Raw genomic sequence first — 16,449 nt, 5'->3', positions numbered from 1 at the left:
AAACTATACATAAAAGTGTGAGGTATTATCACATAGCCTTGCTATATAATATATGCTCAGTACATACTTTTTAAATTACAAAATAAAAATTTTACTTTAAAATTACAAAATAAAAATTTTACTATAAAAATAATAATTACTACTATTAAGTTGGATTCTAAAATTGTTAGATTGGATACTACAATCTTCTAAAACTCAGGCATGGTTTCCATCATTTAATAGACATCTAGTGCTAAGAAAATTTTTGTTAAATGAAGGTATGTGCTTATTTTAGTTTGCTAAAGCTGCTGGAATGCAATACACCAGAAATGGATTGGCTTTTTCAAAGGGGATTTATTTAGTTACAAATTTACAGTTACTTGGAGGAAAGGCAGTAGGCTTTTATCTTTTGCGTGTGTGTGCCAAATTTAAATAGTTTTATTTAAGACATTGCATTTTCCACTTAAACAATACAGTACTTGTAAAATGCAATGCTATGTCCTTTTCCTGTGCACATATGCCACAGTCAGGTAGTAAGAATGCCCAGGGGAATTGGTTCCAAGATATTGGCTTAGTGAAGTGTGGAATTTAGTTCACTCTCCAGGACAGCTAGTAAATAGCCAGGAACAGTAGAGAACAACTATTGGGGCCACATTAGTGTCCGGACACACAGTGTACACAAGTCTGGACAAGCTGGACCAGCTGCGATTCAGCTCAGAACTATAAATCCCCCAAGCCACGGAAACTGGTGCCCCTCCCCCATAGGCAAGGCAGCCTGGCTCCTGGAGGGGAAAGGAAAGAGACTTTACTAGCAGTGGGGGCTTAGCTCAACCATGCTCCACTTGTGGAATTAATTAACAAAATCTGACTACTGAAAATAGGCCCCCAGCTCAGATAAACCTCGAATAAGAGCTAAAGGTACTCGGAGGTTTTGCCCCAGCACAGATGGGGCAGGACTGACGTGAAAAAAACAAAACAGAGTTTTTAAGGATCAGACAGCAAAAAATACTTGAAAAGGACTGGACCCTAAAAAAGGAGGAGGATACAGAACCTGGAGATGCACAGGGCCATGTACCAACTTAAGCAAGAGATTAGCAAACCTGTAGAATGGGGGTCCTGCTCTGAAAAGGATATATATATTTTTTGCTTTGTTTCTACTAGTTAACTGCTCTTTAGATAGAACTGCTCCTCAGGCTCCAACTACCCCAGGCATGGGTGAAATTAAGCTTGTCTGAGAAACAAAGAGGCTGGTCAGGTGAAGGGAATTAATTCCCTGGCAGCTGTGCCTTCCCCAGGATAGGGATGGCACCTAGCTCAGGTGGAATCCCCCCCTCAAGGAATTCAGACCCCAGGGACTAGAAAACTGAAGCGATTAAAGCCAGCCTAAAACCTCTCCTCTGTCTCAACCAGCTCCCAGCTGGGAGAGTCTGCTGAAGCTCAAGGCCCCATACCACTTTATACTGGTGGGAAACCACAGGCAGACAACCACCACATACTGGACAGAATAGGAAAAGCACAGAGTCTAGAGGCTTCATAGGAAAGTCTGTCAACCTGCTGACACACACCCTCAGGGAAAACTGATGCAGGTGACCCTTTCCTTCTGAGAAAGACCAGTCTTGTCTGGGAAAATCTGGCTAGGGTCTATAATATGTAAGTAGACCTTCCTAAGGGGGAAAATGCCCCATATGGACAGGGCAAGAAACAGGAAAACAAGAACTGAAAAATTCTGCTGTGCTGGAGACCTGGGTTTGCTTCCCAGTGCCTGCCCATGGGGAAAAAAAAATCAAATCAATGAGTTGAGGGGGAATATAAAGAAAGCAATGGGTGAACAAAAAGAAGAAACCAAAAGTCTGAAAAAAATCACAGAACTTATGGGAATGAAAGGCGCAGTAGAAGAGATGAAGAAAAGCAATAGAAACCTACAATGTTAGATTTCAAGAGGCAGAAGAAAGGATTAGTGAACTGGAGTATGGGACATCTGAAATCTAATAAGCAAAAGAAAATATAGGGAAAAGAATGAACAATATAAGCAGAGACTCAGGGAATTGAAAGACAATATGAAGTGCACTAATATACGTGTTGTGGGTGTTCCAAAAGGAGAAGAGAAGGGAAAAGGAGAGAAAGACTAATGGAGGAAATTATCACTGAAAATTTCCCAACCCTTAAGAAAGACATAAATTTACAGATCCAAGAAGTGCAGCATATCCCAAACAGAATAGATCCAAATAGAAGTACTCCAAGACACTTACTAATCAGAATGTCAGATGTCAAACAGAAAGAGAGAATTTTGAAAGCAGCAAGAGAAAAGCAATCCACCACATATAAGAGAAGCCCCATAAGACTATGTGTAGATTTCTCAGCAGAAATCATGGAGGCAAGAAGACAGTGCATGATATATTTAAGATATTAAAAGAGAAAAACTGCCAACCAAGAATTCTATATCCAGCAAAATTGTCCTTCAAAAATGAGGGGGAGATTGAAACATTTTCAGACAAAAAAAATCACTCAGCGCATTTGTGACCAAGAGATCTGCTCTACAAGAAATACTACAGGGAGTACAAGAGGATTATAGGAAAAGACAGGAGAGAGAGGTATGGAGAAGATTATATAAATGAACAACATTAGTAAAGGTAAAAAGAGGAAAAATTAGATATGACATATAAAATCCAAAAGGCAAAATGGTGGAAGAAAGTACTGCCCTTACAGTAATAACACCAAATGTTAATGGATTAAACTCCCCACTCAAAAGACATAGACTGGCAGAATGAATTAAAGAACAGGACCCATCTGTATGCTGTCTACAGGAGATATATTTTAGACCCATGGACAAACAGGTTGAAAGTGAAAGACTGGGAAAAGATATTTCATGTAAACAACAGTCAGAAAAGAGCAGAAGTAGCTCCAAATATCCTAAAATTAGACTTCAAATGTAAAACAATTAAAAGAAAAAAAAGAAGGATACTATGTATTAATAAAAGGAACAATTCAACAAGAAGACATAACAGTCATATATTTATGCAATAAGCCAGAGTGCTCCAAAATACATGAGGCAAACACTGAAAACACTGAAAAGAGAAATAGACACATCGACCGTAATAGTTGGAGACTTTCATTTCCCGCTCTTATCAATAGATAGAACATCTAGACAGAGGATCAATAAAGAAACAGAGAATTTGAATAATACAATAAATGAACTAGATTTAACATAAATTTATAGAACATAACACCCCATAACAGCAGGATACACTTTACTCAGTGTTCATGTATCATTCTCAAGGATAGACCATATGCTGGGTCACAAAACAAGTCTCAATAAATTTAAAAAGATTGAAATAATACAAAGCACTTTATCAGATAGTAAAGGAATGAAGTTGGCAATCAATAACAGGCAGAGGGCCAGAAAATTCACAAATATATGGAGGCTCAACAACACACTTTTAAACAACCAGTGGGTCAAAAAATAAATTACAAGAGAAATCAGTAAATATCTTGAAGAAAATGAAAACACAGCATATCAAAATTTGTGGAATGCAGCAAAGGCAGTGCTAAGAGGGAATTTTTTGCCTTAAATGCCTATATCACAAAAGAAGAAATAGCAAAAAGCAAGGAATTAACTATTCACTTGGAAGAATTAGAGGAAGAACAGTAAACTAACCCCAAACAAGCAAAAGGAAAGAAAGAATGAAGGTTAGAGCAGAAATAAATGAAAATGAGAACATGAAAACAATCAAGAAAATCAACAAAACCAGAAGTTGGTTCTTTGATAAAATCAACAAAATTGATGGACCTTTAGCAAGGTTGATAAAAATAAAAAGAGAGAGGATGCCAATAAATTAAATCAGAAATGGAAAAGGAGACATAACCACTGAAATTAAGGAGGTAATGAGAGGATACTATGAACAGTTTTATGCTAATAAACTAGACAATGTAGATTAAATGGACAACTTCCTAGAAAGGCATGAACAACCATTGACTTGAGAAGATATGGATGACCTCAATAAACCAATCACAAGTAAAGAAATTGAATCAGTCATCAAGAAGCTCCCCCAAAAGAAAAGTCCAGGACCGGATGGCTTCACATGTGAATTCTACCAAACATTCAAGAAAGAATTAGTACCAATCCTGCTCAAACTCTTCAAAAAAATTAAAGAGGATGGAAGGTTACCAAACTCATTCTATGAAGCCAACATCACTCTCATACCAAAGTTAGACAAAGATACTACAAGAAAAGAAAATTACAGACCGGTCTCTCTAACAGATATAGATGGGAAAACCCTCAACAAAATTCTTGCAAATCGAATCCAGCAGTACATTAAAGGAATTATACACCATGACCAAGTAGAGTTCATCCCAGGTATTCAAGGATGGTTCAACATAAAAAAAATCAATTAATGTAATACACCATATCAACAAATCAAAACAGAAAAACCACATGATCATCTTGATTGATGCAGAAAAGGCATTTGACAAAATTCAACATCCTTTCTTGATGAAAACACTTCAAAGGGTAGGAATAGAAGGGAACTTGCTCAACATGATAAAGGGAATATATGAAAAACTCACAGCTAACATCCTCAATGGGGAAAGACTGAAAGCTTTCCCCCTAAGATTAGGAACAAGACAAAGATGTCCACTGTCACCATTGTTTTCAATATTGTGTTGGAAGTTCCAGCTAGAGCAATTAGATAAGAAAAAGAAACACAAGGCATCTAAATTGGAAAGGAAGAAGTAAAGCTTTCACTATTTGCTGATATGTTACTATATGTCGAAAACCATGAAAAATCCACAGCAAAACTGTGATATCTAATAAATGAGTACAGCAAAGTGGCAGGTTATAAGAGCAAAACTTGGAAATTTGTACTGTTTCTCTACACTAGTAATGAACAATCTGAGGTAAAGTCAAGAAATAAATTCCATCTACATTTGTAACCAAATCAATTATTTAGGAATAAGTTTAACTAAGGATACAAAAGACCTACACAAAGAGAACTACAGGAAGTTGCTAAACCACAAAAGACCTAAATAAATGGAAGGGCATACCACGTTCATGGATTGGAAGACTAAATATAGTTAAGATGTCAATTCTACCTAAATTGACTTATAGATGCAATGTAATACCAATTAATATCCCCAAAACTTACTTTTCAGAAATAGAAAAACCAATAGCCAATTTCATCTGGAAGGGCAAGGTACTTCAAATAGCTAAAAATATCTCAAGAAAGAAAAATGAAGTCGGAGGTCTCATACTACCTGACTTTAAGGCATATTATGAAGCTACAGTGGTCAAAACAGCATAGTACTGGCATAAACATAGATATACTGACCAATGGAATAAAATAAAGTGTTCAGATATAGACCCTATCATCTATGGATAATTGAACTTTGATGAGGCAGTCAAGCCAACCCACCTGGGACAGAACAGTCTGTTCAATAAATGGTGCTTGGAGAATCAGATATCCATATGCAAAAGGATGAAAAAGAATCCATATCTCACACCTTATACAAAAATGAACTCAAAGTGGATCAGAGACCTAAATATTAGAGCTAAGACCATAAAACTTTTAGAAGAAAATGTAGGGAAATATCTTATATAACTTGTAATAGGAGGCAGCTTCCTCAATCTTATACCCAAAGCACAAGCATTGAAGAAAGAAAGAGATAAATTGGAACTCCTCAACATTAAACACTTTTGTGCATCAAAGAACATTGTCAAGAAAGTAAAAAGGCAGCCTACACAATGGGAGATAATATTTGGAAATGACATATCAGATAAGGTTCTAGTATCCAGAATACATAAGGAGATTGTTCAACTCAACAACAAAAAGACAAGCAACCCGATTAAAAAATGGGCAAAAGACACAAACAGACACTTCTCAGAAGAGGAAATACAAATGACTAGAAGACACATGAAAAGATGCTCAACTCCTCTGGCTATTAGGGAAATGCAAATCAAAACCACAATGAGATTTCATCTCACACCCACCAGAATGGCCATTATCAAAAAAGCAGAAAATGACAAGTGTTGGAGAGGATGAGTAGAAAGAGGCACACTTATCTATTGTTGGTGGGAATGTAAAATGGTACAATCAGCATGGAAGGCAGTTTGGTGGTTCCTCGGGAAGCTAAGTATAGAATTGCCATACGATCCAGCAATACCATTGCTAGGTATCTATTCAGAGGACACAAGAGCAAGGTCACAAATGGACATTTGCACACCAATGTTTATAGCAGCATTATTTACAAATACCAAGAGATGGAAACAGCCCAAATGTCCATCAACAGATGAGTGGCTAAACAAGCTGTGGTATATACATATGATGGAATATTATGCAGCCGTAAGAGAATAAAGTCATGAAGCATGTAACAATGCGGACAGACCATGAGGACATTATGCTAAGTGATATTAGCCAGAAACAAAAGGACAAATACTCTATGGTGTCACTGATATAAACTAACATTTGTCAATGAACTTGGAGAATTTATTCTTATGCATTATAAAAATATCCCCTTTTTAGTTTATGGTGTATCAGAGTGGATAGACGGAAGTACCTGAAATTGTAGAGTTGTGTTCCGGTATCCATGTTTCTTGAAGATGATTGTGTAATGATAAAGCTTTTACAATGTGACTTTGTCATTGTGAAAAAAATATATTATCAAGAAAATGAAGATAACATACAGAATGGGAGAAAATACTTGCAAACAATGTATCTGATAAAGCTTTAATATTCAGAATATACAAAGAAATCTAATTATAGTAGTTATAGTACTACTTTCATAATCTGTAACAAATGTAACTACTTTAAAAAAATGGAATTACCAAAAAAAGTGTTATCAATTGTAACAAATTTTCCACACCAATGCAAGTGTTGTTGGTGGGGTGGTGTATGGGAATTCTGAATTTTATGCATGGTTGTTCTATAAATCCACAACTTCTATAATAAAAAATTAAATAAAAAAAAAGAATGCTCAGGAATTTTGTATAGCAGCTGAACTGCCACAGAATGTGTTGCAAATTTAGGTCCTTCAATGTTTTTTACTGTGGAACAATGCTAAGACATGTGCTGACTGATTTAAACAACCTCTTCAATGGCGGGTCCAGAAAAAGCACCATCAGAAGAAGGTGCTTCACCATGAGGGAAGTCCCCAGGCAATCCTCCTGACATGTCTCCTGCACTCTGAAACAGCTTGGTAATAGTGAGTTCCTTCTGCTGATGTTCAAATTCTTCCTTCTTTGCAGTCTGATTTTTATTAAGCCAGTTAATGATTTCATTACATTTGTCAAAAATCTTGTTTGTTTTCATCATTGATCTTGCCTTGAAGTTTCTCATTCTCAACTGTTGCCCTCATGTTAAATGCATATGATTCAAGAGAATTCGTGGAAGATGCCTTGTCCCTCTGCTTCTCATCTACAGCCTTGTACTTCTTGGCTTCTTGGACCATGAACTCAATGTCTTCTTTGCTCAAACGACCCTTGTTATTAGTGATGGTGATCTTGTTCTCTTTTCCTGTGCTCTTATCCAGAACAGACACATTGTAGATGTCATTGGCATCAATGTCAAAAGTGACTTCAATCGGAGGTACACCACAGGGGGCAGGAGGTATCCCAGCGAGTTCAAACTTGCCAAGCAGATTTTTATCCTTGGCCATGGCATGCACACCTTCATAAACCTGAATGAGCACACCTGGCTGGTTGTCAGGTATAGATAGGTACTGAAGGTCTATGTCTGCTTGGTGGGAATCATGGTATTGTACTTGATGAGGACAGTCATGACTCCACCAGCAGTTTCAATACCAAGGGAAAGAGCAGTGACACCCATACAGTAAATCTTGAATGTTTTCAGATTTGTCTCCAGATAAAATAGCTGCCTGGACAGCTGCACCATAAGAAACAGCCTCATCAGGGTTGATGCTCTTGTTTGTTCTTTTCCATTGAAGAAGTCCTGGAGAAGTTTCTGGATTTTGGGAATATGAGCAGAACCACCCACCAGGACAATATCATGGATCTGTGACTTGTCTAGCTTGGCATCCCTGAGGGTTTTCTCCATGGGGTCCAAAGTGCCATGGAACAGGTCAGCATTCAATTCTTCAAACTGGGTACAGGCAATAGAGGTATAGAAGTCAATCCTTCATACAAAGAATCAATCTCAATGCTGGCCTGGGTGCTGGAAGAGAGGATATGCTTAGCTGATTCACAAGCAGTATGGAGGTGGTGGACAGTTCTCTTATTCTCATTGATGTCTTTCTTATGCTTGCACTTAAACTCCACAATAAAATGGTTGACCATTTTTTTTTTTTTTTTAATTCTTTTTTTTTTATTAATTAAAAAAAGAATTAACAAAACAATTAGAAATCATTCCAATCTACATGTACAATCAGTAATTCTTAATAACATCACATAGTTGCATATTCATCATTTCTTAGTACATTTGCATCGATTTAGAAAAAGAAATAAAAAGACAACAGAATAAGAATTAAAACAATAATAGAAAGAAAAAAAACAAAAAAAACAAAAACAAAAAACCTATACCTCACATGCAGCTTCATTCAGTGTTTTAACATAATTGCATTACAATTGGGTAGTATTGTGCTGTCCATTTCTGAGTTTTTATATCCAGTCCCGTTGTACAGTCTGTATCCCTTCATCTCCAATTATCCCTTTTCTTTTTTTTTTTTTTTTTTAATTAACGGAAAAAAAGAAATTAACCCAACATTTAGAGATCATACCATTCTACACATGCAATCATTAATTCTTAACATCCTCACATAGATGCATGATCATCATTTCTTAGTACATTTGCATTGGTTTAGAAGAACTAGCAACATAACCGAAAAAGATATAGAATGTTAATATAGAGAAAAAAATAAAAGTAATAATAGTAAAATCAAAACAAAACAAAACAAAACAAAACAAAAACCTATAGCTCAGATGCAGCTTCATTCAGTGTTTTAACATGATTACTTTACAATTAGGTATTATTGTGCTGTCCATTTTTGAGTTTTTGTATCTAGTCCTGTTGCACAGTCTGTATCCCTTCAGCTTCAATTACCCATTGTCTTACCCTGTTTCTAACTCCTGCTGAACTCTGTTACCAATGACATATTTCAAGTTTATTCTCGAATGTCCGTTCACATCAGTGGGACCATACAGTATTTGTCCTTTAGTTTTTGGCTGGATTCACTCAGCATAATATTCTCTAGGTCCATCCATGTTATTACATGGTTCATAAGTTTATCTTGTCTTAAAGCTGCATAATATTCCATCGTATGTATATACCACAGTTTGTTTAGCCACTCTTCTGTTGATGGAGATTTTGGCTGTTTCCATCTCTTTGCAATTGTAAATAATGCTGCTATAAACATTGGTGTGCAAATGTCCGTTTGTGTCTTTGCCCTTAAGTCCTTTGAGTAGATACCTAGCAATGGTATTGCTGGGTCGTATGGCAATTCTATATTCAGCTTTTTGAGGAACCGCCAGACTGCCTTCCACAGTGGTTGCACCCTTTGACATTCCCACCAACAGTGGATAAGTGTGCCTCTTTCTCCGCATCCTCTCCAGCACTTGTCATTTTCTGTTTTGTTGATAATGGCCATTCTGGTGGGTGTGAGATGATATCTCATTGTGGTTTTGATTTGCATTTCTCTAATGGCCAGGGACATTGAGCATCTCTTCATGTGCCTCTTGGCCATCCGTATTTCCTCTTCTGAGAGGTGTCTGTTCAAGTCTTTTTCCCATTTTGTAATTGGGTTGGCTGTCTTTTTGTTGTTGAGATGAACAATCTCTTTATAAATTCTGGATACTAGACCTTTATCTGATATATCATTTCCAAATATTGTCTCCCATTGTGAAGGCTGTCTTTCTACTTTCTTGATGAAGTTCTTTGATGCACAAAAGTGTTTAATTTTGAGGAGTTCCCATTTATTTATTTCCTTCTTCAGTGCTCTTGCTTTAGGTTTAAGGTCCATAAAACCGCCTCCAGTTGTAAGATCCATAAGATATCTCCCAACATTTTCCTCTAACTGTTTTATGGTCTTAGACCTAATGTTTAGATCTTTGATCCATTTTGAGTTAACTTTTGTATAGGGTGTGAGAGATGGGTCTTCTTTCATTCTTTTGCATATGGATATCCAGTTCTCTAGGCACCATAAAATGGTTGACCATTTGATTGTCAAAGTCTTCTCCATCTAAGTGCGTGTCTCCAGCTGTTGATTTGACCTTGAAAATTCCATCTTCAATGTTGAGGATTAACACATCAAAAGTGCCACTTCCTAAGTCAAAGATCAGTATGTTTCTTTCAGCACCAATCTTTTTGTCTAAGCCATAAGCAATAGCAGCAGTAGTTGAATCATTGATAATTCTGAGTACATTGAGGCCAGCAATGGTACTAGCATTTTTGGTGGCCTGATGCTGAGAGTCATTAAAATAAGCTGGCACTGTGACAACAGCATTGGTAACAGTATTCCCAAGATAGACTTTTGCAATTTCCTTCGTTTTTATCAGAACCATGGATGATACTTCTTCTGGATAGAAACTTTTTATCTTGCCCTTGTATTCTACTTGGACTTTAGGCCTGTCAGCATCATTCACCACCGTGAAGGGCCAATGCGTTAGACTGAACAACAGCATCATCAAATCTATGCCCAATCAGATGTTTGGCATCAAAAACTGTGTTGGTGGGGTTCATTGCAATTTGATTCTTTGCAACATCACCGATCGATCATTTGGTATCAGTAAAAGCGACATAACTTGGAGTTGTTCAGTTCCCCTGATCGTTGGCAATTATCTCCACTTTTCCATGCTGGGAGACACCCACACAGGAGTAGGTGGTCCCAAGATCAATACCGACTGCAGGTTCCTTCGACATGGTTGCTTATTGGAGGCCTGGTTCATAACAGAAGAGTCCTAAAAGGGAGCGCCATATTCAACGAGCTCGTTTAGGTTTCTCTGTCATGTGGGAAGGTAAACGGTGATGTCTGCTGGCATTCCCTCCTGCCTTTTGGGTTCCAATGGCTTTTCCCCAGGCATATCCTTTCTACATCTCCAAATGTCTGGGTCTGAGCTCCTCCTTTCTCTTTTGACTCTTCATTTTAAGCCTCCAACTGGTCAAATTAAAATGTCACTCACTGCAGAAAGCACCCCCTTTAGCTGACCATGGATGTAAGCAGCCATTAGATGAATTGCACATGCTGATGATTTAAGTCCACAGCAACAGAACAACTGGGCATCATCTCCTGGCCAAGTTCACACCTGAACCTAACTACAACAGTGCTCAGAAAAACTTATGCAAAATGTCAATTTTCTGGTATTCAGAAGACAGGCACTCTCAGATATTCAGCACTAGACTAAGTTTGAAAGTCCACATAGAAGTCCTAGAGAGTCAGCAGATGTGTGAAATTGATTTGTGCCTGCTGTGTGAGAACACAACTTATTTTTAATGACCTTTTTGAACATCTGTCACCAAAGTCATCCTGAAAGTGACATTTTTTTCTATGAAAAGAGAGGCTAGGGCAGGCCATGGTGGCTCAGCAGGCAGAGTTCTCGCCTGCCATGCTGGAGACACAGGTTCGATTCTTGATGCCTGCCCATGCAAAAAAAAAAGAGGCTATCATCCAAAGGAGGTATGTTAGGAGTGCTACATACAGAGTCCTTAGAATGTTGGAGGCTGGTTACTGTAAGTCATAGTTCCAACCAATGCTATGCGGCACCATACTGGAGCTTGAGGCAAAATTAAAAATGTGTTTCCCTACATACATGATTTGATGTTTTTTTTAAATGGTTAATAGCTTTAATAAAAATATTCTGATGAATTTTATTCCATTAAAGCTAGGAAAGTAAAATGACAATTCTGGTTGGAGTATAAATAAAATATTTAAACTTTAATTAATGTGACTTTTAATACACCTATTTTTCAACTACTGTAGTGTTCTAGAAAACAATGACAAAATACAAAGTGTACCAGTTTGAAAGGATTTATGTACCCTAGAAAATCCATGTTTTAACCCTAATCCCATTTTGTAAAGGCAGTCATTTCTTCTAATCCTTATTCCTCACTTAGGTTGGATACTTGATTAGATTATTTCTACAGAGAAGTGACTCATCTGATCGTGGGTATTAAACTTGATTAGATGGAGACATTCTCCACCCATTCCAGGTGGGTCTTGATTACTGTAATCCTTTAAAAGAGGAAGGATTTTGGAAAAGACTTGAGATCTGAGACAGCTGCCAGGATGACGGGAACAATGAGATAACCATGAGAACTCCCAAAGCCCATGCAGCCAAGGAAAATGCCTCCCAGGGAGAGTCATGAAACAGGAAGCCAGTAGGAAAAACTAGCAGATGCTGCATGTTCACCATGTGCCTTTCCAGTTGAGAGAGAAACCCTGAATGTCATCAATCTTCTTGAACCAAGGTACCCTTCCCTGGATGCCTTAGATTGGACATTTCTATAGCCTTGGTTTAGTTGGAACATTTTCGCAGGTCTTAGAACTGTGGACTTGTAACTTAGTAAATTCCACCTTTTAAAAGCCACTCTGTTTCTGGTATATCACATTCTGGCAGCTAGCAAACTAGAACACAAGGTATTGTGACAATGTCCTTATTATAATCAATCATTTAAAATGCACAAAACATGTATAGTGGTGTGCGTGTTTTTCCTTTCATCTTAACGTCTACTAGAGCTTGGCATGGCATTATTAGATCTTGCTTTTATTCATGATTTCTATATTTTATCATGGATTTTCCCATCAATTTAGATTTTTAAAAAAACATTGTGTTAAAATTTTACTTATTGTGATTATTGAGTGTTTGTGCCCCCTTAAATTTTGTGCTGTGATAAGGCCTTGCATACCTCACCCTAGTCCTGACCCTTGTTCCAACCAACTACAATACAAAAAGTGCTGTGGGAGTGACAGCTGTGCTCACTATGCTAGAGGAGACATTCACATCCAACAAATTGCCTCACAATCTAAGTGAGTCCTTAGGAAGCAACATGGAGTCGGTGGTGTGTGTGTGTGTATGTGTGTGTGTGTGTGTGTGTGTGTGTGTGTGTGTACAACCACATAAGCTTTGGGATTGGACAGATTTGGAATCAAATTCTCACTTGATTCCTTATCAGTCTGATCAATTACTTCACCAAGCCTCTGTTTTCTTATTTCTAAAAGGGATAAATAACTTTTGGTGGGAATAAAATCAAGCAGATTATTATAGCAAGTGCATTAGAAAAATGTTAACTTTTCCCCTTCCTTATTTTAGTGATAAGCAAATTGACTAAAAAATACTGAACTGTTCAAAGTTGTGCTTCCAAAAGTGCCAAGTCAAGATTTTAACCCAAGTGTTCACACATCCAAGGAGCTCAGAGAACACCAAACAAGATAAATATGAAGAAAAATAGACCTTGTCTGCTAGTTTGAAACTGTTATGTACCCCAGAAAAGCCACATTCTCTTAATTCCAATCCAATCTTGTGGTGGCAGCCATGTCTTTTAATCCTGATCCAATACTGTAAGGTGAGATTTTTTGATTAGGTTGTCTCCACAGAACACCTAATTGTAAATGTGACCTTTTGATTAGATGGAGACGCAACTCTGCCCATTCAAGGTGGATTTTGATTAGTTTACTGGAGTCCTTAAAAGAGTCAACACAGACCTCAGACACAGGCATTTAGAGATGCAGAGGAAAATGCCAGAAGGACCTACAGGGTCTGTGAGAGCTGTTGAAACCAGAAGTTGGGAGAGGAGCCCAGCAGATTTTGCTGTAAGCCTTCCAATGAGATGTGAAGCAAACCAGAACACAGGATTTTGCTGCAAAGAGGCTAAGTAAGGGCTGACAGATGCTTAGAGAGGAAGCCACTGGGATCAGAAGCACAAAGCAACGAACAGGAGCAAGAACCTTAGACGCCAGCCACTGTGCCTTTCCAGCTGAAAGAGAAGGTCCACATGCCAGTCAGCTTTTCTTTGGTGTCAAGTTATCTTTCTCTGGATGCCTTATTTGGACATTTTTAAGGCCTTAGAATTGTAAAATTGTAACTTAAAAATCCCCTTTATAAAATCCATTCAATTTTGGCGTATTGCGTTCTGGCCACTTCAGCAAATGAAAGCACCCTGTCATATATTGATTATATTGTCATATATTTATTGTCATATACTTATTACACTATCAAATGCAAAGGACACGGAGAGAGTTCTGAAAACTTCAAGAGAAAAGTAGCATGTTAGGAACAAGGGCGTCCAAATTAGACTGAATGCTAGTTTCTCATCAGAAACCATGGAGGCAAAAAAGCAATGTGTTGAAATACCTAAAGTGCTGAAAAACAAACAAACAAACAAAAAAACCCAGCTGCAGCCAAGAACTTTTTATTTGGTGATACTCACTTCCAAAAATGAGGGAGAGAATTAAGTCATTCTCAGATGCACAAAAGGTGAGGGGGTTCATCACCACTAGGCCAGCTCTGTAAGCAATGCCATCTTCAGAATGAAAGGTAAGGACACTAGACAGTGTTTTGAAGCAGCATAAATAAATAAAGACCTGTGGTAAAGGGAACTATTTGGGTAATTATAAATGCCAGTATCCTTCTTCTAAAGAAAATATGCAAATGGCCAGAAAGCACCTAAAAAAATGTTCAACATCATAAGCTGTCAGGGAAATGCAAATCAAAACCACAATGAGACACCATTTCATACCCATTTGTCATGGTCAGGTTCATGTGTCAACTGGGTCAGGTGGTGGTGCCTGGTTGTCTGGTCAGGCAAGTGCTGACCTGGCTGTTGCAATGAAGACATTTCATAGACTTAAATCATGACAACACTGATGGCATCCACAGCATTCGCAATCAGCCCAGGGGAGTGTCTCCTGAAATGAGTGATGTTTAATCTAATCACTGGGAGGACTTTAAGGAGGACTCAGAAGAGACCATCTCTCTTACTGCTTCAGCCAGCCAGCCTCTTCTGAGAGCTCATTGAGGATCTTCATTGGTGCTGCCAGCTCATGGCCTGCCCTATAGAACTTGGACTCTACATCCCCACGATTATGTGAGACACTTTTATAAATTTTATATTTACAGATATCTCCTGCTGATTCTGTTTCTCTGGAGAACCCTAGCTAATACACCATTAGAATAGATGCTATTAAAAAAATGGAAAATAAAATTTGGAGGGAATGGAGAAGTAGGAACACTCATTTCTTTGCTGATGGGAATGTGAAATGGTGCAGCCACTGTGTAAGACAGTTTAACACTTCTTCAAAAAGCTAAGTATAGAACTTTACCGTGTGACCAGGTAATCCCACTTCTAGGTATAAATCCCAAAGAATTGAAAACAGGAACTCAAACAGATATTTGCACTTCAATATACATAACAGCATTATTAACAATTGCCAAAAGATGGAAACAACCTGTTCTAGTTTGCTAGCTGCCAGAATGCAATATACCAGAAACAGAATGGCTTTTAAAAAGGGGAGTTTAATAAGTTGCTAGTTTACAGTTCTAAGGCTGAGATAATGTCCCAATTAAAACAAGTATATAGAAATGTCTCTGGATTAAAGGCATCCAGGGAAAGATACCTTGGTTCAAGAAAGCCGATGAAGTTCAGGGTTTCTTTCTCAAGTGGAAGGCACATGGCGAACACAGTCAGAATTTCTCTCTTATCTGGAAAGGCACATGGTGAACATGGTCAGGGTTCCTCTCTCATCTGAAAGGGCACATGGCGAACACGGCGTCATCTGCTAGCTTCCTCTCCTGGCTTCCTGTTTCATGAAGCTCCCCGGGAGGGATTTTCCTTCTTCATCTCCAACGGTCGCTGGCTAGTGGACTCTCTGCTTTGTGGTGCTGCAGCATTCTCTGCTCTCTCCAAATCTCCTTCATTCTCCAAAATGCTTCCTCTTTTATAGGACTCCAGAAACTTATCAAGACCCACCGAAATGGGTGGAGACATGTCATCACCTAATCCAGTTTAACAACCACTCTTGATTAAATCACATCTCCAGGGAGATGATCTGATTACAGGTTCAAACATACAGTGTTGAATAGGGATTATTCTGCCTTTACAAAATGGGATTTTGATTGAAACATGGCTTTTCTAGGGTCCATACATCCTTTCAAACCAGCACACAACCCAAGTGTCCATAAATCAATGAATGGATAAATAAAATGTGGCATATACATACAATGGAATATTATTCAGCTGTAGAAAGGAATGAGTCCTGATACCGATGACAACGTGGAGGCACCTGGAAGACATTGTATTGAATGAAGTAAGCCAGACATAAAATAACAAATATTGTATCATTGCATTGATTTGAAACATTGGAATAAACAAATTGATAGAGTCAGAATCTAGGATACCAGAGGACAGGGTAGGGGTAGGGAATGGGGAGTTAAAGCTTATTCCTATTTGGAATGATGGAAATGTCTGGCAATGAATAGTGGTAATGACAGCCCAGCATTGTGAATGCAATTAACAGCACTGAAATATGTATCTG

At 38.0% G+C, this 16,449-nt stretch overlaps 1 pseudogene; it reads right to left on the bottom strand.

Moving 5' to 3' along the window:
- Positions 1-7,049: 7,049 nt before the first annotated feature.
- LOC143645785 (heat shock cognate 71 kDa protein pseudogene) lies at positions 7,050-10,841 on the bottom strand (annotated as a pseudogene).
- Between the last annotated feature and the right edge of the window lie 5,608 nt (positions 10,842-16,449).

This window comes from Tamandua tetradactyla, chromosome 9 (genome assembly GCF_023851605.1).
Source record: "Tamandua tetradactyla isolate mTamTet1 chromosome 9, mTamTet1.pri, whole genome shotgun sequence".
In the NCBI taxonomy this organism is placed as follows: domain Eukaryota; kingdom Metazoa; phylum Chordata; class Mammalia; order Pilosa; family Myrmecophagidae; genus Tamandua; species Tamandua tetradactyla.
This window is presented reverse-complemented; position numbering and strand designations above follow the sequence as displayed.